General features: G+C 55.4%; 1 protein-coding gene across 3 annotated transcripts in view; it reads right to left on the bottom strand.

The window, feature by feature from the left end:
* Positions 1–26,852, bottom strand: part of TAFA5 (TAFA chemokine like family member 5) — a 268,462-nt gene that overhangs the window by 151,991 nt on the left and 89,619 nt on the right. The window lies entirely within an intron of this gene.

Below are 26,852 nucleotides of genomic sequence, written 5' to 3'. Positions count from 1 at the left end.
TGTTATGATGAAAGCTACTTTTTAGGAAGCAAAACCTCCTCTCCAGAATGTAAAACCTCCAGGAGAAGGGAGAGGCAGCTGCACCTCTGTGGGCTGGTTGGGGAAGATCTGCGTGCCTGCCCTTCGGCTCAGCGCAGGGCCAGGGCAGTGCCTTGCAGGAGACCATGCTCCTGGGAGAGGCAGGCCAGGTCCGAAAGATACCCTGGCACCTCTGAGCCATCCCCTGGGTCCTGTAGTGGCTCCTCTTGGGGCAGGGGTGGAAGAAGAAGCCCTGCCCTAATCTTCCACCAGCAGGCAGGGGCACAAGGAGACTGTCAGACACCCGGCACCACTGTCCCCAGGGTGATCACCCCCAGCCACACATGCTTGCTGCCCAGCGTGGTGGTGCTGTGGCTGCACTGCGTGGCCGCCTCCCTCAGGTGGGCATCTCATCTGTCCATGACTCATCGCTGAGTGGGTGGGCCCAGCAACGCCATGTGGGCAGAGCAGCCTCCGGGCACTCAAGCCCTCCCCCTACCGGAACTGAGGACAGGCAGTGCGCATGGGTATGGAGACAGGAGGAGAGGGCCCAGAGGAATGCACGGGCACCCATTTTTCCGGGGCGACCCTGTCTACAAGCACACCAGCCAGCAGGTCCTGGACGTGGGGGGCCTGACCTGGGCTCCAGGGTCCCTGGGTGATGGCTGTGTAGCTTTCTCCAAGTCACTGAGCCATTGTGAGAATGGGGACCGGTGGGGTGCCCCGAGGACCTCACTGGGGCTGTGGATAGAACACGCCCAGGAGGCATTGGTAGAGCAGGGGATGCGGGGTCCCTGTCTGGGCCTCTCGGCCTCAGGGGCATCGGCCTCATAGATCGGCAGAGGCTCCTCCAGCCCCGCACGTCTCAATGGCCCCATGTGACACCAATAACCTCTCAGGGCCCAGGTTCCATCTGTGAAGCTCAAGCCTCTGGCCAAACTATCTCTTGGCACCCACTGACTTATTCCTTCACCAGGTGTTCACTGGACACCAGCAGGTCCCAGACACTTCAAGGCCACACAGTCCCCTGAGAAACGGCCACAGCCAGAGTCCAACAGACATGTGCGGCGAGCCAAGCGTCTCTGTACCAGAGGCCACATGGTCCAGGATACGATATATGTTACAACAAAGACACAGGGCCCACGTCGCAGAAAACGGGGAGTCCACAGCAAGGACACAAACATTCCCTGCAAAATGGGCCAAGAAGAGAAACTGCAAGGGGGTGAAAAGTACTCAAGGTGGAAACGCTGATGGACCCATCTCCACGGATGACTCCTGGGCGTGTTCCATCCACAGCCCCAGTGAGGTCCTCGGGGTCACCCCACCAGTCCCCATTCTCATAATGCCTCAGTGACTTGGAGAAAGCTACACAGCTGTCACCCAGGGACCCTGGAGCCCAGGCCAGGCCCCCATGTCCAGGACCTGCTAACTGGTGTGCTTGTGGGCGGGGTGGCCCCGGAAAGGTGGGTGCCTGTACATTCCTCTGGGCCATCTCCTCCCATTTCCATCCCCCATGCACACTGTCTCTGAGGATGAGGCGCAAATTCAAACTACAAGGAGAGGCCCCTTCACTGCCTGTGGCTTGAGGAAGATGCGGAGGATGGAGGGCATGTGCCCTGCATGCAGGCTGGGGAGTCGGCACATTCTCGCACCACCCAGAGGGTCCTGTAGTTGCCCTTGATGAAGGCTGGTGCCAGCCACAGACCTCTGAGGGCTTATCCCACCAGCGTGCCCACTCACAGGGACTGGAAGGTGCATGCCGCTCACACTGGCACGGTCTGTACGTGCCAGCCATGAGACAGCCCATCAACGAATCAAAGCCTGCACTGGACAGAATGGTGTGCGACTGTGTGGAGGAACGAGGCCACTCGCCGCACAGTGCTCTAGGGAGGCCTTCCAGAAATATGCCAAAGGAGTGAAACATGGAAAGGCGTAGGGTGCACTCTCACAGATGGCGTGGGGTGTGTGTGCATGCAGGCGTGCACTTGTGTTAGGCAGAACACACATACCTGGAGGGGAGGGAGAAGAACTGGGTTCTGGGGAAAACTTCACAGAATGCTGCTTTGCACCTTTTAAATTCTGTACAATGTAAAAGACCCATTCAAAAGATATAAGGGGCTGGGCGTGGTGGCTCCCGCCTGTAATCCCAGCACTTTGGGAGGCCAAAGTGGGAGGATCGCCTGAGGTCAGGAGTTTGAGACCAGCCTGGCCAACATGGTAAAACCCTGTCTCTACTAAAAATGCAAAAACTCGCCGGGCATGGTGGTGCATGCCTGTAGTCCCAGCTACTCTGGAGGCTGAAGCAGGAGAATCGCTTGAGCCTGGGAGGCAGAGGTTGCAGTGAGCCAAGATTGTGCCATTGCACTCCAGTCTGGGCAACAAGAACGAAAACTCCATCTCAAAAAAATAAAAAAATTAAAAAAAGATATAAGGATATATACACGCACACACACGTCATATTCAAGGGTATGTGGAGAGAGACAGAAGCCTCCTTCTCCATAAGGGATACATCCAAGACCCCCAGCGGATGCTGGAACTAGGGGTAATACCGAGTCCTACACACACCACGTTTTGTCCTCTACATACAAACCTATGACAAAGTGTGTAAATTAACAGCAATAACTAGTAATCAAACAGGACAATTCTAATAACAGGCTGTAGTTAAAGCCGTGTACACGTGAGTCTCTCTGTAAATATCTGACTGTACGTCCTTCCTTCTTCTGGATGACCAAGGAGAGCATCAGCTCTGTGAGGAGAGGAAGCTGGCTGAACGACGTGAGCACCGTGACCGCGGAGAGGGAGCCGGGGGAATGACGTGGGCACCGTGACCGAGTGTCAGGCTCTACTGACTTCGAACACCAGCCCCGCAAGCCTCGCCGCGACAGCCAATCCGGTAACCGCCCTGGCTACCAAGTGACCAGTGGGTACGCAGCAGCTATGGCTTGGGTCTGATGGACAAAGGGACGATTCATGCCCCGAGTGGGACAGCGTGGGACCACGGGGGACACCACCACCCTACGCGGAAGGGCGTGCGGCTTAAAACTCATGAATTGCTTATTTCTGGAATTTTCCATTTAATATTTTCAACATCATAGTTGGGTGAATGTAACCCAAACCAGAGAAAATGAAATGGAAGAACTATTGCACACGTGTGTCACCAATGAAGATGCACACACACGAAATCACACGTACAGACACACGCAAAGTCCTAAGCATGTGCACAGGCACACATCTGTGCCTACACATACCCACTGCACAGTTCGGAACACAGAGTGGAAAGGCCGAACCATGACAAGGCCCGTGTGGCCACAAGGGCTGCCTCGGGCCCCTTCATGTCCCAGAGCTGGTGCGAGGCCTCCACTCTGATCCCCGCTGGACCTGCGCAAGTAGGAGGCAGGATGCCACCCTGGCCTCCTGTGTCCCTGCATCCCTCACGCAGACCTCCTTACTGCCCGTGGTAGGCGCCATCTTGGCATGGCTGGGCGCCATCCTCCCCGGGGACGCCCCTCGTCCACTCCCCCATTTCCCTTCACCACATCCTCACTTATCTGCCCTGCACTGTTATCTGGGAATGTTGCATAGGATAACTGACACAGGGGAGATGCCAGCTGTGACAGCGCAATGGTAAAAGATGTCCCAGGGCCTCGGGGGGCCACACTCAGCCCCTCTATCCACCGCTGTTTTATTTTGACTGGAATCTCAAGGTCTGGCAGAAACAGGGTGACACAACAAGACCAGCCCAGCCCAGGGAAAGTCAGGAGACAGACGGGGGGAGAGCTGCAAACACTCGCTGCGGGCCAAGAGGGAATCAAGGCAGGAAGGCTCCTGCTGGACCAGCGGCCCCCAGCCTGTATTCTAGGCCAAGACAGCTCCCCTCAAGCAGAGATGCCCAGCCTGGAGGCATCTGTGGCCATCTCAACTGGAGGTAGAGGCCCAGGATGCTGCTCAACCCCCCACATAGCACAGGGTGCCCCTACATGGAAGAATGATCTGCCTCAAACATCGGCAGCGCTGGGGTTGAGCGAGGGCTGGGGTTGAGCGAGGGCTAGGGTTGAGCAAGCCTGCTCCAGCAGAACCAGGGGCAGCCAACATGTCTCTGTGTGGCTGGCCAGCCATGGCAGCTCCCAAACCCTCCAGGAGGCAGGGCCTGTGAAGTGGAGGTGGCCCCTGCAAATGCATCCCGCTCCTGGCACGCACAGGGTCCAGGGCTGCCACGTCAGGCCCTGTCCACTCCCTGGCTTGTGAGGGATGCGGGTTCTGCCCTGCAGTCACGCCCTCTCTGTGTCATGCTGAGTCTGATCAGTGGCTGTTGAGGAGCCTCAAGCCCACCTGCCCACAACCAGCGCCCTGTGGGCCTGTGACGCCCAACCTGCCCATGGCACCCAATGGCCCAAACGATGCGAAGCAGTAACGAACACGTTCAGTCTCTGTCCCAGCCCTTCAAGCCCTTGCCATCTCCAGAGTGGAAAGTGTCTTCTGCATGTTAAGGAGCGGACCGAAGGCCAGGGCCCTAGGGAGTCTCAGGATGGGCGCTGGTGGCCAGGAAGACCAAGGCAGATTGAGTGGGTTGGGACTTTCTGCCTTATCATCCCCAACTCCAGAAAGGGGCTGGAGATTGAGTTAATCACCAATACCCAAGGATTTAATCAATCATATGTACCCAAGGAAACATCAAACTCCTAAAAGATGGGGGGAAGGTAGCAAGCTTTCAGCTCAGTGAACGCAGGAGGGTGCTGGGAGGACGGCTCGCCCAGAGAGGACATGGGGGCTCAGCACCCACGCCCCTCCCCTGGCCCTATGCACCTCTGCCAGCTGGCACAGCCCGTCATACCCTTTACAACAAGCAGGGAATGGTAAGCAAAGGGCTTCCTGAGGATTGTGGGCCATTCTCACAAATGACGGAATGCCAGGAGAGGGCGGTGGAAACCCCCTGACTTATATTCAGTCAGTCGGAAATACAGGTACCACCTGGCGCTTGGTTCCACTGGTGGCACTTGGACTTGGTATCTGAAGGGGGAGCAGTCTTGTGGGACCGAGCCCTTCCTCGGTGGGGTCTCAGCTAACTCTGGGGAGTAGTCTGAGAACCGAATTAAATTGGAGGACAATTTAATTAAATGGCCAGATACTCAGTTGGTGTCTGGAAAGTTGGAGAACTGGTTGGTGTGAAAAACCTACACATTTGGTGTCCGAAGCGTGAGTGAAACCAGGTCAGCTGGTGACACCATGGCAGCCTACATGGAGGTCATCTCACACAACTGCCTAAGATGCAGCCACTGCTGGGCCCACGAAATGGCCACTCTCCCAGGAGGTGGCACCAGGAGACGTCCCTTCCTGTGTGGTCTCCCTCAGCCCCACGCCATAAACACCAAGCACGATCACAGCGCCAGCCCCTCACCACTGCCCCCTGGAAATAACCTCCAAGTGACGGGTAACGTGTGTCAACTTGACGGAGCCACGGCGCCCACAGGTTTGGTGAAATGATTCTGGATTTTTCTGTGAAGGAGTGTTTTGGATGAGAGTAACGCCTGAATCGGTGATTTTGAATAAAGCAGATGGCCTTCCATACTGTGGGTGGGCCCTATCCAAGCAGGTGAAGGCTTCAATGGACAAAGATGGACCTTCCTCAAGCAAGAAAAGAATTCTCCAGCGGAGGCCTCACGACGCCAGCTGCACCTCTCGCTGCGTCTCCAGCCTGCCCTCTTCCCTGCAGATCATACTGACAGCCTCTGAAACTGCAGAAGCTTATTTTTAAAAAGGGAAACCTCGCTCCCTCTCGCTCTCTCGAAGTCCCATTGGTTCCGTTCTCTGAAGAACCCTGACAGGTACCCTCCCCCAACCATGGAGGGCCAGGACTCCTGCGTTCATGCCATCAGCGTCACGATCAAGTCATAATCGGCCCGTGCGTTGGTCCAACCCGGCTGTCCCTTCTCCATCCCTTCACTCCTCCTTCTGGGGCACTTTCCAGCCTCACCAGGGTCTCCACTCCCAGAGAGCAGCAGCTCAGCCTGTGCCTACCACGTGTGTCTGGAGCCAGTCGGCTGAGAAGTGCCGGTAAGAGTTTTCTGAAAGGATGACAATGAAGGGCATGATGAAGTCAGACTCAGCCAAGAACCGGAAGCTGAGGTGCAGATATAACCGCATGTGGTGGGTTTCCCCTCACAAGTGAGCCAGCCAGAGGGGGACGGCAGGGAAACTGAGGCACAGGTGATGTGGGCCATGGTGGCGTGGTGAAGGGGGCTGCAGGTAGCTCCTGGGACACTCTGCATATGAACCAGCCAGAGGGGAACGGCAGGGAAACTGAGGCCCAGGTGATGCAGGCCATGGTGGCGTGGTGAAGAGGGTGGCAGGTGGCTCCCAGGACACTCTGCATGTGAGCCAGCCAGAGGGGAACAGCAGGGAAACTGAGGCCCAGGTGATGCGGGCCAGGTGGCGTGGTGAAGAGGGTGGCAGGTGGCTCCCAGGACACTCTGCATATGAGCCAGCCGGTAGAGAGGGGAACAGCAGGGAAACTGAGGCCTGGGTGATGGGGGCCATGGTGGCGTGGTGAAGGGGGCGGCAGGTGTTCCTGGGGATACTCTGGGGACATGCTCAGGGAAGGCCCTGACTATCTCCCCTCTGGGACCATCAATGGTGGTTCACGAGGTAAATAAATTTACATGAATGCTATTTTTTGGTGTTCTTTAAAAAATTGGCCGGGTGTGGTGACTCACACCTGGAATCCCAGCATTTGGGGAGGCCAAGACAGGAGGATCACCAGAGCCTAGGAGTTCGAGACCAGCCGGGGCATCACAGCGAGACCTTCATCTCCACAAAATACAAAAACTAGTCAAGCGTGGGGGTGCACACCTGTGATCCCAGCTACTCAGGAGGCTTGAGCGAGAGGATCAGCGGAGCTGGGAGGTGAAGGCTGCAGTGAGCTGAGGTTGCACCACTGCACTCCAGCTTGGGTGACAGGAGACCCTGTCTCAAAAACAAAATAAAATAAAATGAAAATGATGGCATCCAGCACAGAGGAGCCCTAGGGCAGTGGCGCCCCTCTGTATGCTACGATCTCGGTGGACGCACGTCACGATACGTGGGTCCAAACCCACAGAATGCTCCATGCCAAGAGTGAGCGCTGGTGTGAACCATGGGCCTCGGTTAATAACAGCATGTCAACGTCGAGCCTCACTTGTCACTCACGCGCCTCCCTCATGCCAGCTGTTATCACGGGACCCTGTGGGGACGGGAGGGGCAGGAGAGAGGCTAGATGGAAACTGCCATCTGCTCAATTTTTCTATAACCCTACAACTGCCCTAAAACATAAAGCCTGTGATTTTCACAAACAGTAATAAAACCACACTCTCAACCTTGCCCCTTGACAGAACATTGAGAATGTGCTGCGCTGAGGAGCGTTAATCAGTGAGGACCACACCGGGAGGGGGGCTGGTGTCCCTTAGCCCTGATGCCATCCCAGAGCCCAGGGCCCAGAACCCAGACCCAGACACACGGGCCGTGGAGGCACAGCGTGGTCAACAGAAACCAACGCTCAGTCCTGGGCCCCAGAAGGCCGCGTCTCTTCAACACTGCTTCTTGCCTTTGCTGAAACAACTTTATCTGGGTAACTTTCAGCAAAACAACTTTTTGTTTTAATTAAATGAAAAATAAATCTGGCACAGCTACCATAATTTCTACAGATTAGCCGAGCTTTGAAATTCCTACGCTCCTTGTTAAACCTGTTAATTCAGGCACTGCTTTCAAGATGCATTTCAAAAGCTTTGGAACATGCTTTCTTAATACAAAAGTTAAGATTTAAACAGTAATACCACTAATTCCTCCGGAATGGAGCTTAATTAGAGCAGAATGAGAGATAACAAATGTCCTGTTACAAACCATGGCGAAAGGTGTATTATCATACTTACAGATTGTTTTGCATAATCTTGCCACTTAATAAGGCTACAAGATACCATGTATGAGAAGTTTTAATCTATGCAGCTTGTAACTCAGCTGTAGTTGGAGACAATCTCAGTTCTTAAAGGATTAGAGCACGCTGATGTGAGCGTGGCCCTGTGTGGACACGAATTAAACAGTGCAAGAGGAACTCCAGGGCTGCTGGGAGCCGGTCCTCAGAGGCACCCCTGTCCCCTGCAGCCTGATGGGCAGGTTGCCCGCTGCACTGCGTGTGGCAGCACGTCTGGAGATGTGTGACATCTCCCTTATTGTGGGTTGTCCACGGAACGGATGCAGGGTCTCTTGGTGGCCTCCACAGAGCCTCAGTGGCTTCAATCCCGAGAGGAGACCTGGGCTCTTCCGATCAGGGAGCTCCTCATAGCAGCACTTGCGGATCTAACACACATGGCCACTTCCCCGGCCTCTTCCACAGGATAACGCCAGCCCCTGCTCTGTCAGCTGCCTCCACTGCCCCTAACGCCTGCTGGAGTCTTGGGGCACAACCACACCCCCACTGAGGCGCAGGGAAGAGGGGAACCTGGAAGAGGCAACCATCTGGGGAACCAGTGTCTCCCTGAAGTTTGAGGTTGGAGCTGATCAGGGGTGGTGGTGGTGTCTCCTCCCAGGCCCCATGGCTGCATGTCCCCTAAGCAGGTGGGAAGGGAACTGCTTTGCCACTGGCGGGCCCCGATTGGGGCATGCAGGCTGCAAACTCAGAGGTACGAGCACAGCAGGGTCACACTCAGGGGCCTAATTCCAAAGCCAAATTCAGGCTCACCACCACCACCAGGTCACAGGCTCAAGGCAGCACTCCTTTCTAGAACTAGAACCACCCTGGGTGGGGCTTTGTGTGCCCCGTGTGGACAGGGAGAGCTGATCTGCAAAGTCCCTCAGGGGTACAGGCACCCTGCTCAGCCGAAGGTATGCTGGGGACATGGGGCAGTCCCAAGGGCTACTCTGAGCACCAAAAAAAAAAAAAAAAAATGTGCTCAGGAGGCAAATTCAGCTCCAGCTGCACTTGCCTCCGGGGCTGAGAGACAGCGGAGCATCCAGGCAGGGCGCCCGTCCTTACGCCCATCCGTCTGTCTGCACTGCTATCTGTCCACCTCTTAAAAATACAGACAGTGCTCCTGGTAGACAACAGAAACGCGGGGACCACTGAGTGGCAGTCTGGCCTCTGCAGAAGGCTCTGGACATCCACAGATGAGGGCTGTGCAACGGCTCAAAGGCAGGACGCAGAGATGGCTGGCAGCCGACGGCAGCCGACGGGAGCATGAGCCTATGGGGATCCTCACGCCGGGGCCGCTCTGAGGACTGTGTGAGGCATCAGAGTCCTGCACTGCCCTGTTTTCAGGCTATGTCCCTGAGAGGGTGGGGCCCAGCCCTCCCTATCCCAGCCCCATCTTCCCATCCCCGTGGGCGTAGCCCTCAGAGGCTGCCTGTGCACACTTGTGTGTGTGTGCCTCGGAGCTTGTCAACCTATGTGCACCGGGTGCTCAGAATACACTAACAGCTTCCCCTACACGTGTGCACCCCAGAACATCCCACTGGTCCCCCCATTTCTCTCCTCGCCCATCCGAGTGGGTCAGACAGCCAAAGCCTGCCAGGATCTGCTGCACGGTCTGCAGTCCCCGAGCCTCGCTGGGTCTCGTCTGCACCCCAACGCCGGGCAGTTCCACTGGCCAAGAGCAGCCGCCTGCTTCCCTCTCACCGCCCCTGTGCATCCCCAGAGAAAGAGAGCAAACACAGGGCCACTCTGTGGGCACAGGAGCGTGACCAGGGCCTGGGAGGATCCACAGGCCTCAGCGCCCTGGCAAAAAGCTTTTGTTTTCTGGCATTTATCACAATGGGTCTCCCCGGAAACCATAATTCCTTACATAAGGACTTCAGAAGATAGAGAAAATAATAGGAAAAATAACGAAAATGAGAGCCGACACTGGCACTGATGGGGTCTCCTTGGGCCGCAGCGCCGTGCACTCTGTGTGCTGTGAGGTCCCCTTCACCACCTCGGAGGCTCACAGTTGCACTGGGGTCCACAGCAGGGCAAGAGGGCAGCAGGACTTGGCCTCGGGGGAGCTCTTACTGTCCCATTTCACAGATCGGGAAGTGGAGGCCTGGGAAGGCCGTGCTAAGGGATGGCCCCAGCTGGCCTTCCTTGGGGACTCCCTGGGCTGCGACGGCTCCCAGAGTTCACTGCACGCGAGGGCGCGGTGAGAAGGCGCCCAACAGGAGCTGCAAAATGAAGGTGCAATTTTAAGCAATTGGTACCAACACAGCCACCTGGGGTGCTGGGCCAAGGGGATGTTTCTCTCAACTTGGCACTAGCCCTCCTCAACCCAGCAGTCCCTAATCCCCGACCCCAGCCACCCCCATCAGTCCCGTGCCCTCAGACACCCCCCGAGCCCAGACAGCCAGCTCAGAACCTCTACCTGGTGCCAGGCCCACAGCAGTCTCCTTGCCTGAAAAGACACGTCCCCTCACATCGGTCACCATCAGTAATTTGAGACCCATATGGCCTTGGGCCAGTCCCTCCCCTGCCCCGTGCCTCCATTTCCCCATCTGCAAAATGGAGGGGCTGGGCCCGACCAGCTGCATCTCAGCCTCTGCAGCCCTCCTCTCCCAGCTCCAATGCTCCGCTTTATACACCAGGCTGCTGGGGACACAGGTGGGGTCCTGGGCTGGCCTCAGGCTCAGGACGTCAAGCCAGGAAAGAGTGATGGCGTCTCCCAGGTGACAATGTTCGTGAACGTGACTTTGGGCACCTCCCATCCCGCGTCTGCTGCAGCTCCTGTCAGGATTCCTGGAGGACATCTCAGTTCCGACGGCTGCAGGGACACCTCCCTCCTGCAGACCCCCCCGCCCCACTCAGCTAGCTCTGAAGAGGCCCCGGTCCAGGACCCAGGACCAAACCCCACAGACAGGTCCACCACAAAGACCCTGATCCAGCCAGCCAAGCCCTCTGTCCCCAGGTAGGTGTCTTTCTGAGAGACCCCTGGGACCACCACGGAACACACAGGAGGGATTCCAGGGAAGCTCCAGGAATGCTCCCCGCACCTGCATCTCCTACAAATGCCCCAGAAAACTGTGTTTCTGCTTGGTTTCTCGGGAGCACAGGGCTTCCTTGCTCTAGACTGGCTCAGGCCTCTGAACAGGAGGGCAGGCAAGAACCAACCTTCCCAGGACCAAGTTAGTCACTGAGAGGAGGGAGTGAGGGAGGGAGGGAGGGAGGGAGGCAGCAGACACCGGCCAGACAGGCAGAGCGCAGAGGAGTGCGCCCCAGAGACGAAAAGAGAAACGACAGTGCCCGGAGCACCCATTTCGTGGTTCTTCAGCCCAAATCAGAGGCTGGGACAGCAGGAGGGGGAAGAGACCTGGACCCAGGGCTGGGCATGAGGCAAGGACAGCAGAGAGCTGAGTGCAACGTCCCAAGCCCCTGCCTGTAGTGGCTCCCACTTCACCTGCACCACAGCCTCCAGGGTCCTCTTATTCTTATCCTGCGTGCAGGGCAGGAGACAGGGCATGGGGAACACAGCCACCAGGTCACACACCAGCAAGGGGACAGCCAAGGCTCAACCCTGGGAGGCTGCAGGCTCTGCCAGCCTCACTCCAGGGCCACCGTACAGTGTTGGGGACAGACCAGCAGCCCATAGAAAGAAAGGAGGCTGGCACAGTGCCCTGGGCACAGCACAGGCACAGGGTCAGCACCATGGGTGGGTCACTGACCACAACAGCAACTCCACCCGTGGCTCAGGCCCAGGCCTCAGGGTGGGGCCCGACCAAGGCTGGCCCCACCAGCCTCGGGACCTGCCAGGGACCCCCCGCCTCCTGCCGTCCAGGCAGAGGCCTGCTAAGGAGGGGAGGTGCCCCGGGGCCGTGGGCATCACCCCCAGCCACCACACTTCCGTGGCTGAAGGGCGCTCAGGGCCGTGAGGCTGGGGCACTGCATCCCAGGCACCTGCCTGGGGAGAGAGACACCGGGCCCAGGTGCCCGGGATGCTGGCTGCCCTGAGAGGGAGACTCCGTGGAGAAGGTTGGGAGGGGCTGGACCCTAGCTACGTGGGCTTCCGCGAGCCCAGTGCCTCCTCCTTCTGCCATGCCACCATCTCCTGACTGGGGAACATGCTGCCCACATCAGTTCAGGGCTCAGCTGGCCGCGGCCCCTCCCTCAGGCCAGCTCAGGGTCAGGCCCAGGCTCCGGCATTCACCTTCCAGCTGCTCTGGGTCACCCCCTCACCCTGTGACCCCGCTGCCCTGGAGCAGGCTCTCTCCTGTCATCTGGAGCCCCCAGGGCCGCCCCCAGTCAGTGCCCACTCCCTGCACCAGCAAGATGACTCTGTCCAATGCGAGGCCTCAGAAATTCCCAGAAACTCCCAGCTGCCTCTGTCTGTGCTCTCCATCCAGGGCAAGGCCATGGCTGGGGGCGACTGAGGCATCGCAAGCCCTGGGGGTCAGATGCACGGGGGTGGGAGGAGAGCGGGCAGGACCCAGAGGGGTGGCTTGTGACGGGAACACCCACTCCTGCCTGTGGCTCTGAGGGCAGTTTCCACCCAAGGGCAACCACGATCCCTTCTAGAAGATTCACTAAGGAACCGGGAACCTTCTCCTCTTCCTGGCTCACAGCCCATCCCAGAGACAAGAAGAAACCAACTCAATACACAGAACTCTTCAGGTTGCTGTCAAGGCCAAGCCACCAACTTCAGAGAAAAGAGAAATGTGTGTTTCAACTAAGATAAATTAGTGCATTAAGAACAAATCATGACTTTGGGAGGCCGAGGCGGGCGGATCACCTGAGGTCAGGAGTTCAAGACCAACCCGGCCAACATGGCGAAACCCCATCTCTACTAAAAATACAAAAATTAGCTGGGCGTGGTGATGGGCGCCTGTAATCCCAGCTACTCAGGAGGCTGAGGCGGGAGAACTGCTTGAACCTGGGAGGCGGAGGTTGCAGTGAGCCAAGATCATGCCTTTGCACTCCAGCCTGGATGACAGAGTGAAACTCCATCTCAAAAAAAAAAAAAAAAAAAAGAACAAATCATGAACAAAAAGACTAAACACCAGACACATTTTTAATAACATACCAGGTAACTGTGAAGCTGGTCACAACCGATTCCAACTGGAATAGGAAATGGCCTGGAGGAGGCTGGGCACAAACATTGATCTTTTTCACAATTTTCTTTTGGATTAAAAAAAAAAAGAAAATGTCACTTTCAAAGGTACACCAGCCGGTGGGCTCTCAGAGTCACAGTCCTGGGTCTGTGTATGGCAGCCCCTCGTGGTCAGCTCGGCCCAGGCTCAGCCCCTTCTCTACACTGGGTGTTTAGGAGATGCTGGAGAAGCCACAACAGTGTCTCCCGGGCTTGGGCCACCTGTGAATCCGCCAGGGTTGCACCATACCCATGTATCACCTCACTGCTAGAAAGAAACCTTCCATCAGCCCGTGAATGGAAAGCCAGCGCCTCTGCCATAAATAGAAGGTAGCCATAAAAGCTGATACACAGCTATTAAAATAACAAATGCCCGTCCGCATCCGCATAAAACCATCTTGCAGGCCAACAGCGGTGCGTGCCCTTGCTCTGGGCAATGCTGGATTTATGGAAGGAGGAGCATTAAGAATTTCTGGGCTGGCCACCCCAACCCCGATCTCCTCGGGAAAACCAGCTTCTTCCTTAACCCCCAACTCAAGGGCCCTCGCCTCCGTGGCATTCCACCTCCGGGATGGGAATCCGGATCTTCCCCTTCATGCTGACGGAGCATCTGTCCCCTCCAGGTCCTCCTTGAGACAAGGTGGACCCGAATCAGACCCAGGCCCCATCCGCCAGCCACGCTGACCAGAGACCCCCAAGCACGCGTGCATGTGCGCGCGACACACACACACACACACACACACACACACACGTCGGCTGCAATCCCCTGTGACAAGATCTTCGGCTTGGCCTGCTATATCCGGTTCCTCTGGCCGCTGTAACAAACCACCACAAACTCGTGGCTTAAAAACAGGAGTTTCTGCTCTCACAGTTCTGGAGGGCAGAAGTTGGAAATCAAGGTGTCTCGGGCCTGCGCTTCCTCTAAAAGCTCCAGGGAGGATCCTTCCTGCCTCTTCCAGCTCCTGATGGCTGCGGGTGCTCCTCAGCGTGTGGCCACATCACTCCAGCCCCTGCGCTGTCTTCACGAGGCCCCCTCTCCTGTCTGTTTGCTTCTCTTCTCTTCTAAGGACTTGCCTTTGGAGTTTGGGTGCATCCTAACCTAAGGCACCATCATCTTGAGAACCTGACCTTAACTACATCTGCAAAGGCCCTTTTTCCAAATGAGAGAGCACCCTGGGTTTCCAGGTGGCTCTGTCTTTGGGGACCTCCAACCGACCCTGGGTTTCCAGGTGGCTCTGTCTTTGGGGACCTCCAACCGACCCTGGTTTCCAGGTGGCTCTGTCTTTGGGGACCTCCAACTGACCCCACAGGTGTACATTTCTCACAGGTGCAGAGACTCAAGTCCTCACTCTGCCTTTTCACATAAATGATCCCATGAGACCTACCAAACCCCCAGCCAGTCACCCCCTGGCCACCTTCTGCCAGCAAGCAGCCCATGTCCGGCATATAGCAGGTACTCAATACGTGCATGCCAAACTGAGGCCAGCATGTCTATCAAGGTTGTCCCCAAGGCAACCAGCGGGCAGGAGCAGGGAGTTGTCACTGTGCAGGCATTCCCTGGGGACAGGAGGGTCTGAAGATGGATTTTCTGGTTCTGCAAAGCACAGTTATTTATAAGCAAGGTCTGCATTCTTCTATCGGTGAAGCGAATCAGAAGGCCTGCTTGGCTGCTTCTGTAATCGGAGGAGAAGAAAGGTAATTGGCTAATAAAATCCGCCTTCTCTGAGGCAGAGGCTGGCTTTGAAGAGTGTGTATTGTAAAGGCTCCATGACCTCTTCTAAATATACCCAGGGAAGATCACGGGGGGCCAGGTTGGCTCCACGCGGTCCAGTTTGAATGGTCTCGGGGACGGGTCTTCCCACAGATTCCTGAGTCTTCTGCCAGGAGCATCCCCGAAGGCACTGTGCTCACCTGAACCAAGGGCCTTCTAGAACCCCCAGGCCCTGCCCTGCCCCAACTGGGAGGCCACAGAGGCAGGGAGGTGGCGCCGAATCGTGCCCCCATCCCCACAGGTCCCCGTTGTCACAGCAAGAGACCATAGCCCAGAAACCAGCCCCGATACCCAGCAGCCACCAGACTCAATCCATGGGGACCCACTTCGAGTCCAACACAGGGGACGGGGTGAGGAGTCCCACTGTCAACTTTGAGGGTAGCACCCACCCTGCCTGGGACCCTCTGCAGGACCCCTCCCACTGCGAGCAATGCCTTCCTTCCCCCAATGCCTCAGCAGAGCCTTTCAGGACGGGCAGTGCAGCCCCATCCAGGGAGCAAGGTCGGGAGAGAGGGCACCTGGTTCTCGGGCGGTCGCCGAGACTGCACTTTCCGCCCTTGCATTTCCTCAATGGCAAAGTCATGCAAGGATCACACCCTCTGCGCAGGTGGCCTGAGGAGCAAAGGAGGTGACAGCGAACAGCGGTCACTGCGGTCACGGCCAGGCCCCTCTCACCAGAGGCCCCTGTGCTCAGCCCCAGGGGCTCACCACCTTGCCATGCTCAGCCCCAGGGGCTTACCACCTTTTGCCACCTCTGCCGAGATGACCCTTCTCCACGCTTCAAGGCCAGTGCTGACCCCCTGGTGAACATCCAGTTCTCCCATGGACCGACCCCCCAAACCACTGGAGCCCCCATTATGCACAGATGGAGCTTGGCCAAGGGGGCTCCTGGCGCCTGCAGGATAACCCGGGCCTGCCTGCTTCCCTTCTGGAGTAAAATGGGCAGGAACAAGGAGCCGGCCTGGCTGGGAAAGTGCGGGGGCTGAGACAGAAAGTTCAGCCTGGGAGGGAGGGCTGCTTCTGGGAAGTTCAGGAGCCCCTGAGGGCAGGCAGAAGGCCGCCTCTGCGTGAGTCCTCCAAGCTCCAGGCCTTCCGAAGCGCTGATTTGATTTTTAAAATGCAAAAGGAGAAGAAAAGGCAAGGGCAGAAGGCCGTGTTTGGAGCATGCTCACACGGGTGGCTGGAAGGGTGTGTGTGAGGGCAGGGGAAGTGGGGAACCCGCACCCTGCCCTGAGGGCCAGAGAGCCAGGGCCTGGCCTACCCCACAGGGCAGCCCCATCAGCCAGAGGACCAGGTGTCCCTGGGACACTTCAGGTGACACCGGCTACCCTGGGACCCTCCAGGGCTCCATTCCCTGGGCTAGGAGTCCACAGAAATGCAGCAAAGGACAGGGCCAGAAGCCACTGCCTCCTTGGTGCCTGGAGCTGTGACTTCCTTAAATGCCTGCCTGCAGCCCACCCCTGATCCGCCTGCAGCCCACCCCGACCCGCCTGCAGCCCACCCCTGACCCGCCTGCAGCCCACCCCTGACCCGCCTGCAGCCCACCCCTGACCCGCCTGCAGCCCACTTCTGACCTGCCTGAAGCCCACGCCTGACCCGCCTGCAGCCCACACCTGGACTGCCCACAAACAGCTGCTCCTGTTCCACGCAAGGGCAGCAGCTCCCAGTGTGGCTGAGGACACAGCCCTTTCTTTACCACCAAAGCACAAAGCTGCAAAGAAGGGCAAGTCCCTGCAGTCCAGAACCCTCTGCCCACCCCGAGGCCCGTGAGATGAACCTAGGTGTGCAGACGCCTCCAGAACTCATGCCCACAGCATCCCAGAGCCCCGGGATGCATGGGAAACCATCACGGGCCTCCACACAGAAGGTCACCCCAAATTCAGGAGGAAGGAGAGCTACCCACCCACAGAACACTCTCAGCTGACGACGGCTTCCACACCCAAAGCATGAAGAGAGACCTGCATGTGCCATGAAGCCACAGGGAAACCACAGACAGACACAGCTGACAGCACGGGCCTGGCTCCTGCACCCTAGACAGGGGGTCGGTGGAGGCCCGGTTCTCACTAGAGTCCCCATGTGGGGTAGGCCTTGATTACCTGGAGGGTGCCTTTTGGCTGCCCCGCACACTACAGCCCAGCCAGACACAAGGTGGGAACCCATCCTGCCATCCAGAGGACATGGGGCAGGCCTCCCTCCCTGCCTCCTGCAACAGTGTCTGGACAAAGGGGCTGCATCCTTGAGGAACTCTCTAGAGAACACAGTGGGCACTGTCCAGGTCGCCCAGCTGTGCATGGAAGATTCCAGACTGCACTTCAAAGACTCTGCCCACCACGGTCCAAGCCACCTTCCCAGGACCTCCAGATCCAGAGAAGCCAGGCAAAATCCTGAGAACACCAGCCCTGCACCCCTGCAAATGTGTGTGAATCCCTCTCCAGACAGCGCAGTCCTGTGGCCAGTGCCTGTGGCCTCATCTGCTCCACAGACACGCCCAGCACTTGGCAGGGGCGGCTCCTGGGTTTTGCACAAGGTCACTGCTGGGGCCATCTGTCAGGGGACCCCCGTGGAAGTCCTCGGGCTTCCACTCCTTTTATCATTCCCTTCCTGCAAAGAGGAGACAGAGGGTCCCAGAAGCCCAGCCACTAGCCTGGTATCATGCTGCAGGTGGGGCTTCCTCGTCCCAAAGGTTATTTGCATAGGTGGGTGTGACCCTTGGGAGGAGCACAAGACCTGCAAGACGGGCGATGCAGCCTGCAGCAGGAGGTGCGTGTGCAATGCCCAGGCAACGCCCACGCCACCTCTGCCTGGGGTCATAGAGAGAAGAGAGCCACGCGGCTGCACCTGTCCTGCTATCCGCTGGGATCTGCACCCTCCCTTGACCTCACTGGGCCACACTTGCCCCAGCTGTGAAGGTCAGGGCAGCACCTTCCTCCTCAGGAAGCCTCTGCAGAGGCCCAGCCAGCGAGGGCCAGGGTCAGGGTCCGGGTGAGGATGGGGACAAGGCTGCAGGGGCAGAGGCCGAAGCTGGGGTCCACCCTCCTCTCCCTTCCTCCAGAATGCCAGGCTGGGCCCACGGGGTGAGCTGCAGACTGTGTGGTGTTTGGGGTATCGTGTGTGTGCAGTGTGATGGGTGTAACGTGTGTTTATGATGTTTGGCTGTGTGTCTATAACATGCATGTGGTGTATGTTTGTGTGTGTGTGTCTTGGCATGTGTTTGTGTGGGGGTGTGTTTCTGCACTTTGTGTGTGCGTGGCCTTCACAGGGTATGTGTGGTGTGTGTGTGGTATGGGTATTTGGTATGCGTATGTGGTGTATGTTATGTGTGTGTGTTGTGTGTGGTATATTGTGTCTGTGTATGCTGTGTATGTTTGTGGTGTGTGTGGTGTGTGTGCATAATGCATAGTGTGTGTGTGATGTCTAGTGTGTGTGGTGTATTTTGTTGTGTGTGGTATCTGTGTGGTGTATTGTGTGTCTGTGGTGTGTGCTGTGTGGTATGAGCAGTGTGATGTTTTTTGTGAGTGGTGTGTGGTATCTAGTTTGTATGGTGTATGTGGTGTATTTTGTATGTGGTGTATTTTGTATGTGGTGTATGTGTGGTGTATTTTGTGTGGTGTGTGGGATGTGGCATGTGTGTGATGTGTTGTGTGTGTGTATGTGTTGTGTGGTGTGTGTGGTGTGTGCTGTGTGGTGTATGAATATTTTGTTATGTGTATGTGGTGTATTTTCTGTGTGTGTGTGTTGTGTGTGAATATTTTGTATGTGTATGTGGTGTATTTTCTGTGTGTGTGTTGTGTGTGGTTAGGTGGTATATTATCTGTGTATCTATGTTGTGTATGTGGCATGTTTGTGGGTTTTTTTGTGTGTGTGGTGTTTGGCATGTAGTATGTGTGCACAGTGTGTCGTGTGTGGTGTCTAGTGTGTGGTGTATTTTGTTGTGTGTGGCATCTGTGTGGTGTATTGTGTGTGTGTGCGTGGTGTGTGCTGTGTGTGTAGTGTATGCTGTGTGTGATGTTTTTTGTGAGTGGTGTGCGTGTGGTATCTAGTGTGTGTGCTGTATTCTGCATGTGGTGTGTGTGTGTACATGTGAATGTGTGTGATGCATTTTCTGTGTGGTGTGTGTGTGATATCAGTGCAGTGTATTTTGTGTGTGTGTGTGTGGTGTGTGTGTGATGTATTTTGTGAGTGGTGTGCTTGTGGTATGTGGTGTATTTAGCGTGTTGTGTGCTGTGTGTTGTATATGTGTGTATGCGTGTGTGGTGTATTTTGTGTGGTGAGTGGCATGTGGCGTGTGTGATGTGTGTGGTGTGTTGTGTGTGTGTGGAGGGTGCGTGTATATGGTGCGTGTGGGGTGTGTGGTGCATTTTGTGTGGTGTATATGGTGTGTGTGATTTGTGCTGTGTGTGTGGTGCATGTGTGATGTATTTTGTGAGTGGTGTGTGTGTGTGCGTGTGTGGTGTGGTGTGTGTGAGGTGTATTTTGTGTCGTGTGGTGCATGGCATGTACTGTGTGTGATGTGTGTGTATTCTGTGTGGTGTGTGTGTGTGTGTGGTGTATTTTGTGTGTGGTGTGAATGTGTAGTATATTTTGTGTGTGGTGTGTACGTGTGTGGTGTATTTACATAGTATATTTTGTGTGCCATGTGTATCTATGTGTGTGATGTGTACTGTGCATGTGGTGTGTACTGTGTGTGGTGTGTGTACTGTGTGTGGTGCACGGTGTGTGTGGTGTGTGTGATATCTGTGTGGTGTATTTTGTGTGTGTGTGGTCTGCTGTGTGCTGTGTGTGTGGTGTGTGTGTGTGTGGTGTGTGATGTATTTTGTAAGTGTGTGGTGTCCAATGTGTGTGGTGTATTGGTGTATTTTGTGTGTTGTGTATTTTGTGTGGTGAGTGGTGTGTGGTGTGTGTATGATGTATGTGATGTTTTGTGGGGGGGTGTGTGCATGTGATTGGTGTGTGTGTGTGGTGTGTGTGTGTGATATATTTTGTGAGTGGTGTGTGGTGTCTGGTATGTGTGGTGTATGTGGTGTATTTTGTGTGTGGTGTGTGGCGTGTGGTGTGTTATATGTGTGGGTAGGTGTGTGTGGTATATTTTGTGTGTGGTGTGTGTATGGTGTGTGGTGTGTGTGTGGTGTATGAGGTTTATTGTGTGGTGCGTGGCGTGTGTGTATGATGTTGCGTGTGTGTGTGGTGTATTTTTTGTGTGGCGTGTGTATATATGTAGTGTATTTTGTATGTGGTGTGTTGTGTGCTGTGTGGTGTGTTTGCATGGTATATTTTCTGTGGCGTGTACTGTGTGTGTGGTGTGTGTGTGGCACATTTTGTGTGTGGTGTGTGTGGGATGTGGCGTGTGTATATTTTGTGTGTGATGTGTGTGGGGGTGTGGTGTATTTTGTGTGTGGTGCATAATGTGTGTGGGGTGTGGGGTGTGTATATTTTGTGTGAGGCATGTGTGTGGTGTGTGGTGTATTTTGTGTGTGGTGTGGTGTGTGTGGTGTATTTTGTGTGTGGTGTGTGTATATTTTGCCTTTCATGTGTGTGGTGTGGTATATTTTGTGTGTGGTTTGTGTATGGTGTATTTCGTGTGTGGGGTGTGGTGTGTGTATATTTGGTGTGTGGTGTGTGTGCGTGATGTGTGGTGTGTGTGGTGTATTTTGTATGTGGTGTGTGGTATGTGTATATTTTGTGTTTGGTTGCACTGTGTGGTGTGTGGTGTATTTTGTATGTGGTGTGTGGTATGTGTATATTTTGTGTGCGGTGGGTACTGTGTGTGTGGTGTGTGTGTGGCGTATTTGGTGTGTGGTGTGTGTGGTGTGTGGTGTATTTTGTATGTGGTGTGTGGTATTGTATATTTTGTTTGGTGTGCACTGGTGTGCGTATTTTGTGTGTAGTGTGTGGTGTGTGTGTGGCGTGTGGTGTATTTTGTGTGTGGTGTGTGGTGTGTGTATATTTAGTGTGTGGTGTGTGTGCGGTGTGTGGTGTATTTTGTATGTGGTGTGTGGTATGTGTATATTTTGTGTTTGGTGTGCACTGGTGTGCGTATTTTGTGTGTAGTGTGTGGTGTGTGTGTGGCGTGTGGTGTATTTTGTGTGTGGTGTGTGGTGTGTGTATATTTAGTGTGTGGTGTGTGTGCGGTGTGTGGTGTATTTTGTATGTGGTGTGTGGTATGTGTATATTTTGTGTTTGGAGTGCACTGTGTGTGTGGTGTGTGGTATATTTTGTGTGTGGTGTGTGGTATATTTTGTGTGTGGTGTGTGGTGTGTGTGTGGTGTGTGTGTGGCGTGTGGTGTATTTTGTGTGTGGGGTGTGTGGTGTATTTTGTGTGTGGTGTACTTTGTGTGTGGTGTATTTTGCAAGTGGTGTGTGGTGTATTTTGTGTGTGGTTTATTTTGTGTGTGGTGTGTGGTGTATTTTGTGTGTGGTGTGTGGTGTGTGTGTGGCATGTGGTGTATTTCGTGTGTGGCGTGTGTGGTGTATTTTGTGTGTGGTGTACTTTGTGTGCAGTGTGTGTGGTGTATTTTGCGTGTGGTGTGTGTGGTGTATTTTGTGTGTGGTTTATTTTGTGTGTGGTGTGTGTGGTGTATTTTGTGTGTGGTTTATTTTGTGTGTGGTGTGTGGTGTGTTTCATGTGTGGTGTATTTTGTGTGTGGTGTGTGTGGTGTATTTTGTGTGTGGTGTGTACTGTATTTTGTGTGTGGTGTATTTTGAGTGTACTGTGTGGTGTATTTTGTGTGTGGTGTGGTGTATTTCGTGTGTGGTGTATTTTGTGTGTGGTGTGTGTGGTATATTTTGTGTGTGGTGTGTGGTGTATTTTGTGTGTGGCGTGTGGTGTATTTTGTGTGTGGTATGTGGCGTATTTTGTGTGTGGTGTATTTTGTGTGTGGTATGTGGTGTATTTTGTGTGTCGTGTATTTTGTGTGTGGTGTATTTTGTGTGTAGTGTATTTTGTGTGTGGTGTGTGGTGTATTTTGTGTGTGGTATGTGGTGTATTTTGTGCGTGGTGTATTTTGTGTGTGGTATGTGGTGTATTTTGCGTGTGGTGTATTTTGTGGGTGTATTTTGTGTGTGGTATGTGGTGTATTTTGTGTGTGGTATGTGATGTATTTTGTGTGTGGTATGTGGTGTATTTTGCGTGTGGTACGTGGTGTATTTTGTGTGTGGTGTATTTTGTGTGTGGGGTGTGTATGTGGTGTGCAGCATATGGTGTGTAGTGTGTGCAGTATGTGGGGTGTGTGGTATGCATTGTGTATTTTGTGTGGTGTGGGTGTGTGCAGCATGTAGTGTGTGGTGTGTCTCTGTGGGGGGGGCACCGCAGTGCGTGTCTCTGGGAGAGGTGGGCTCACACACAGAGCCCAGGTAAAAGGAGAACAAGGAAAGGGCCGCCTGCCCCGACGGGCAGGTCAGGGCTCCCACAGTACAAAGGCTACCGGGTCCCATGGTTGGTGTCAAAGAAGCCCTGTCCACTCACTGGGTGCGTGTGTGAGCGAACAGTCCCATGTTCCACGCAGACCCACAGCTGCGTGCTTCGCTCCGTGTTTTCTGTCTGCTCAGATCGCAGTGCAGCCACAGATCTATGTGTCTCTGCGTAAATAAGGTGAGGATGCCTCCCTCCCCTCTCCAGGAACACAGGAACACCACTGCCTGCGTGCGCTGCTCCCTAACGAAGGGGCTGTATTTTAAATGAGGTTTATAATGCATGATCCTGTAGTTTATGTTTAAGAAGATCACACACAATGATATGAACACCTATGAGCATTTAGTTATGCATAAGCAGGCACGTGTACACACACACATATGCACACACATGAAAATGTCAGCAGTGAACCCTTCCAAGAAGGTTGCCCCCCATCCCGGCCTTCTCCAGGGCCAGGGGCTCTTGGGCTGTGTCTGCAGCCAGCACTCTACTGAGCACGGACATGGCCTCGCCAGTGGCCCCTCTCCTACAGCTCCACGTGCCCAGAGACGGGCAAAAACCACCCACCTCCAGACCACCGAGTGGGGAATAAAACCATTCTCCGCACGGCTTTCTCGCACTGTGCTCAGCACGGCAGCAACATGGGAGACTGATGAGTTTCCACAGATGCCGGCAGCAAGATCAGCCGCAATCCAATCCTCCCGAGTGTGCAGCAGGAGGGACCCCCAGCTGGCCCCGTCCGTCCACTGCCAGCCTGGCCCTCGGCAGGGACTGGCTCGGCCCTTGCAGGGAGGCCTGGGAGGCTGGGACTCCTGTGCCCAGCAAGGCTGCGATGAGCCACCTTGTGTCTGGAAGTCACCTCCATTTCCAGTCCTTTTATATTCTAACTTTTACAGTTGTCAGAGACACAGCAGATGAGAATCCCATTACGGTGAGTGTGGGTTTTATTTAGATTCTGTGTCACACAAGAAATGATAGTAAATGATGATAAAAGAGTTGGTTATTTTTAACGCCTTTTCATTTCCACCCCTCCCAGCAGCCATTCACACCTACCTGGCCTTGCAAACAGCGTCTGCTGGAGGGTCGGGGAGAGGCAGGCGGAGGGACACCTGCCATGTGGGGCTGGCACTGCGATGCCCCTGCGCTCTGTCTGCCTGCACACCTCATCAGGGCCATAAAGACAATGCACCCAGGAAGTGGGCTAGGGAAGCCCCTGGGGCCCCTAGACAAAGCCCAGCACCCCTCCACACGCAGTCTGAGACTCAGGGAGAAATGAGCAGCCAGCTCCAAGCTCGGAGCCTGGCAGCCGGGGCAGCCCCATGCCAAGACTGGGTGCAGGGGTGCAGGCACAGCTGGCCGTAAGCATTGAGAACACAGAGCTGCCGAACTCCCTCCTCCTTCCACACACACCGCGTGCAGTGAGTTCCTCCTCCACCGTTAGAAACTCAGGATGGAGCCCGGTGCAGCCTCGAGCCCTCACCAAGAACAGCCTTGCTGCTCTGGGAAACCTCAAGGGCATCTACCAAGCCCTCACCCAACCCATCATGGACCATCCACAGCCCTGGCTCTATGCCTCTGGGACAGAGTGGCTGTACGCATTCAGCAAATATTTTTGATGGAGTCTTAGGGCCGGGAACTGTGCTGTGTCTCCTAAGAAGTTCTCTATCCATTTCTTAAAAAATAAACTGATCCATCTAACAGATAGACGAACACTCTGCATTGGCTGCTAATCTTGTAAAGACGGCATCAATTAATGACGACTGCACGGAGCCATAACAATTCATACACCATCAGTTGCCTTCACGGAGCTGAGCATGCCCCTTGTTACGGGCCACACGGGTTTGCAGGAGGACGCCTCATTTCCGAAAGAGCCAGCTAACTAAATCAATGGAAGTTGAATCCGTTGACTCAATCAACAGTCTGCCCTCCGAGCAGCTGCTCAGAGACAGGCACGCCACAGCGGTTCTGAAAGCGCTTCTGGAATCGAGGCCCGGGTACACCGTGCCGCGGCCGCTGGACGCAAAGTTCTCAATATTAACCTGCAAAAGAGGCTTTTGCACAGCACGTTCAAGCCGTCGAATGCACTCCCCTGCCACCAAAAGGATTTACCGAGATAGAGTTGAACCTCAAACCCACATTTAAAGGAAAGAGGCACTGGGTTCTCCCTCCCATTCAGAAAGGATCGGGCCGAATGATTTCCCGGCTTTCTCATGTCCCTTTGGGTGTCAAAGCCCAGAAACCTCTCTGCCGCTGTGGCCTGCCTGGGTGGCCCAGGCTCGCCGCATTCCTTCCTCTTTGAAGTATTTTCCTATCCTTCTGTTTACATTAAGCATCCACACCAAAGCCTGCTAATCTGTGCTGGAGTGCTGGAGTCCAAGTGACTCAAGACTTCCAGAAAAATATTGTAAAGTCTTTGGAAGAGGGAGGTGGAAAATATTTTTATACTTCTTGCCGTTTCCTTAACTCCGTATTTGGAGGCCAAACATGATGATGGAGATAAAGTGCTGGCTTCCCTCTCGCGTCTCCGTGACACACGTCGTCTGCGCCCTAAGGAAGCGGCCGGCTCTTCCATCAGGGTCCTGGGATTCCCGCCCTCATCCCCCACTTTAACTACACCCCATGCAGACACAGCACGTGCACACGCCAGGCAGTTCAGAAGAAAGGACGGCTCTCCCCTCCCAGAGGAGGGTCAGCGTGTCCTAAGGATGACCGGGCAAGAAGAGCAGCTGCCCAGGCCCCAGTGCCGGACCCCACACTGCGGCCCTGCTTTCTTCCCGGGCCTGTGGCTGCCCAGCCAGGCCTGGTGCGGTGGGCAGGACCTGTTCTCACAAAGCTCGGACGTACCGAGGCTGCAATTAAGGACCGCAATTTGCCTCTCTCTCGGTTCACAGCCCTATTCATCTCCACAAACACTGGAAGACCAGAGTGGCCAGGGGGGACGGATTAGCCACGGGGTGGCCTCTATCTCCACACAAAAGGAGAAGTGTGGAAAAACGGCTCCCTGGGTCCCCCATTCTTCACCCCTGAAAAAAACAGATTCATGAAAATGGCTATTTAAACAGCTCTTTCCCACTCAGGCCCAGACAACAAGTCACAATTGTCCACCCGCCTGCCTTGTTCCCTCCCTCCTGCTGGACAGCGGCTGCTGGGAGGAGAGTGGCCCCAGGCCGAGCCCATCAGCCAGGAACCAGAGTCGGCCACCCCCCTCCCTGCACCTCTCACTGCTGGTCCCTCAGGCCTCCCCTGGGGCTCCTGATGCCAAGGGGCCAAAAGGCCATCTCAGCAAGGACAGGGAGGCTGCCCAAGTCCTGACCTTCCAGACAGACAGGCAGCAGGGCTCAACCCAGAGTGGTGAAGGCCACCGCTTCCGGACAGGGAGACAGGACTTCAGGAGTCCTGGAGGGCTGCGCAAACACTGGGACCTGCAATCGCTCCTCCAAAGGTACCTGTGCCCTCAGCGTACAGCTGACCCCATCCTCATCTCACCTTCCTATGACTGCGCCGTCTTCCACAACACCGACACACGTGTGTCTGCTTCAAGGTAAACATGGAGATCTCTGTGAAGGGCTAAATCCAAAAAAGTACTCCACTAAGCGAACACGACCAGTATTTAATCCTGGGCCTGCTCCACACCTAGACCTTCCCATCTGGGAGACAGAAACTCTTTCTTCTTGGCCAAAAAACAGAGTCCTTTAGACCTGGAGCCTCAGGGGGACAGCAGAGCCCCCGGAGGCACCTGCACTGGGTCAGCGCCGCAGGGCGAGGCAGAAAGGAAGCCCTTGTCACAGGCCGGCCACATGGCCAGGAGCTTTCCCCGTTACTAACTCACAGCTTCAAAGTCAGTGGAACTTCACTTCATCACAGAGTGTCAAGATGCAGCTGGGCACCTGGACCTCAGAGAAACACTGAAATTTTCACATACATGCCCTTTCCGCAAGCCAATCCCCCAGAGACTTCGAGATCAGCCAGAGAGGCAGAGAACTTGCAGCGCGAACACAAACAGGCCCAGCAGAGCAGGGACCCCTTTGCCAGGTACCTGGAATGCACCAGGGGTGGCTCCCACAGTCCTGACAGGGGACACCAGCAGAGGACAACCCTCGCGGGCTTGCCTGGACCCAATGACTCCTCAGCAGGAAGGATGGCCTCCCCAGCCCCAAGTGCTACTGCCCTATGGCAGAACCACCCACTCCTGAAGTGGGTCAGCAAGGCAGCAGGAAGAAGTTGGGCCTCCCACCTGGGGAAGGGTCCCCGCAAGCCCGGGCTGGCAGGCCAAGCCCGCAGCAGAGTCCTGGGGTAGCCTACTCTCCCTTCAGACCTGGCCCTCCTCTGTACTAGGTGCCCACATCCAAAAGCAAGGGAGGGAAGTGGACACCAGGCCCATGGAGGTCACAGGGTCTCGGGCCAGGCTCCTGCACCTACCTGCTTCCCCAGGCCTCCGGCGGCTCATTAATTAGTCAGGAAAGCAGCTGAATGTTGCAAGCCCTTCCTCTGCAGGAACCCAGAACTAATGAGAACCCAGCGCCTTACCAGCCACACAGGCGCCCTCCGGTGCTCAGCCTTCCCAGCGGACCAAGGGGAGCAC

This window comes from Pan paniscus, chromosome 23 (assembly GCF_029289425.2).
Source record: "Pan paniscus chromosome 23, NHGRI_mPanPan1-v2.0_pri, whole genome shotgun sequence".
Taxonomy (NCBI): domain Eukaryota; kingdom Metazoa; phylum Chordata; class Mammalia; order Primates; family Hominidae; genus Pan; species Pan paniscus.
This window is presented reverse-complemented; position numbering and strand designations above follow the sequence as displayed.